A 2500-nucleotide genomic window follows, 5' to 3' on the forward strand; every position below is an offset into this window, starting at 1 on the left:
GGCAACCGCCCGCACCAGGGCCCAGCGTGTGCCGATGGTGGTCGAGGCAAGCGCCCGCACCAAGGCCGAGCGTGTGCCGATGGTGGTCGAGGCAAGCGCCCGCACCAGGGCCCAGCGTGTGCCGATGGTGGTCGAGGCAAGCGCCCTCACCAAGGCCGAGCGTGTGCCGATGGTGGTCGAGGCAACCGGCCGCACCAAGGGCCGGCGTGTGCCGATGGTGTTCGAGGCAACCGCCCGCACCAGGGCCCAGCGTGTGCCGATGGTGGTCGAGCCAGGAGCCCGCACCAAGGGCCGGCTTGTGCCGATGGTGTTCGGGGCAAGCGCCCGCACCAGGGCCCAGCGTGTGCCGATGGTGCTGGGGGCAAGCGCCCGCCCCAGGGCCCAGCGTGTGTCGATGGTTATCGGGGCAACCGGCCGCACCAGGGCCCAGGGTCTGCCGATGGTGCTCGAGGCAACCGCCCGCACCAAGGCTCAGCATGTGCCGATTGTGATCGAGGCAACAACCCACACCAGGGCCCAGCTTGTGCCGATGGCGGTCGAGGCAAGTGCCCGTACCGAAGGGCAGCCTATGCCGATGATGGTCGATGCATGTGCCATCACCATGCGTCATCATGTGCCATTGATGGTCGAGGCCTTGGCCGAAGTTCGATTTTGAGCCACGGTGCCCATGCTTGGCTCCAGCATGTGCTGGTGCCGCATTTTTTTCACTCGGGACAGCATCGCCGGAGCATCGCCGGAGCATCGCCGGAGTACCGCCGGAGAACCTGACCGGCGGCATTGGGGTTCCGGCGATTGGGAGGGGGGCCGGGGGGGTGTGCGCAAATGATGTGCGATGGGTGCTGGTACTTGGCCTTGTGTTGGCCCCCTATCCCTCATCAAACCTCTGAGAATTCACACCCCCTTAAAGAGCATTTGAGATTTTACAGGTTTGCTACCAGTAGCCGTTAAAGTGTCTGAAATGGGGACACTTTTTTCAAACGGTCACAAAATCTTCTCTACTTCGAGTTTTTAGCTGAATTTTTTTGTGCATGCCAACAAAAATAGAAGGATCATGCCTACAAAATTTGGTGCCAAAAATCCTTATAAAAAAATTTTAAAAAATCCCGAACCGCAAAAAGTTTCGAAAATCGTGAAAAATAGAAAACGAGTCATCTTCCAACGAAACTTCACGTGAAGGCTTAGGGGACCATTGTATGAATTTACAAGCCATAAAAATGGCATTGGCACGACAGAAATTTGAAGATGTGCCTAAACCCACCAGGGCCCAGCGTGTGCCGATGGTGGTCGAGGCAACCGCCCGCACCAGGGCCCAGCGTGTGCCGATGGTGCTCGAGGCAACCTGTCGCACCAGGGCCCAGCGTGTGCCGATGGTGATCGAGGCAACCTGCCGCACCAGGGCCCAGCGTGTGTCCATGGTGGTCGAGGCAAGCGCCCGCACCAGCGCCCAGCGTGTGCCGATGGTGCTCGAGGCAAGCGCCCGCACCAGGGCCCAGCGTGTGCCGATGGTGCTCGAGGCAAGCGCCCGCACCAGGGCCCAGCGTGTGCCGATGGTGGTCGAGGCAACCGCCCGCACCAGGGCCGATAGTGTGCCGATGGTGCTCGAGGCAACCTGTCGCACCAGGGCCCAGCGTGTGCCGATGGTGATCGAGGCAACCTGCCGCACCAGGGCCCAGCGTGTGTCCATGGTGGTCGAGGCAAGCGCCCGCACCAGCGCCCAGCGTGTGCCGATGGTGCTCGAGGCAACCTGCCGCACCAGGGCCCAGCGTGTGCCGATGGTGCTCGAGGCAACCTGCCGCACCAGGGCCCAGCGTGTGCCGATGGTGCTCGAGGCAACCTGCCGCACCAGGGCCCAGCGTGTGCCGATGGTGCTCGAGGCAACCGACCGCACCAGGGCGGAGCGTGTGCCGATGGTGGTCGAGGCAGGCGCCCGCACCAGGGCCCAGCGTGTGCCGATGGTGCTCGTGGCAACCGACCGCACCAGGGCCGACCGTGTGCCGATGGTGCTCGAGGCAAGCGGCCGCACCAGGGCCCAGCGTGTGCCGATGGTGGTCGAGGCAACCGCCCGCACCAGGGCCCAGCGTGTGCCGATGGTGCTCGAGGCAAGCGCCCGCACCAGGGCCGAGCGTGTGCCGATGGTGGTCGAGGCAAGCGCCCGCACCAGGGCCCAGCGTGTGCCGATGGTGCTCGAGGCAACCGACCGCACCAGGGCGGAGCGTGTGCCGATGGTGGTCGAGGCAAGCGCCCGCACCAGGGCCCAGCGTGTGCCGATGGTGGGCGAGGCAACCTGCCGCACCAGGGCCCAGCGTGTGCCGATGGTGATCGAGGCAACCGACCGCACCAGGGCCGAGCGTGTGCCGATGGTGCTCGAGGCAAGCTGCCGCACCAGGGCCCAGCGTGTGCCGATGGTGCTCGAGGCAACCTGCCGCACCAGGGCCCAGCGTGTGCCGATGGTGCTCGAGGCAACCTGCCGCACCAGGGCCCAGCGTGTGCCGATGGTGGT

Source organism: Durio zibethinus, unplaced genomic scaffold, assembly GCF_047325235.1.
Source record: "Durio zibethinus cultivar Kanyao isolate XHJ-2024 unplaced genomic scaffold, ASM4732523v1 HiC_scaffold_3, whole genome shotgun sequence".
Classification (NCBI taxonomy): Eukaryota; Viridiplantae; Streptophyta; class Magnoliopsida; order Malvales; family Malvaceae; genus Durio; species Durio zibethinus.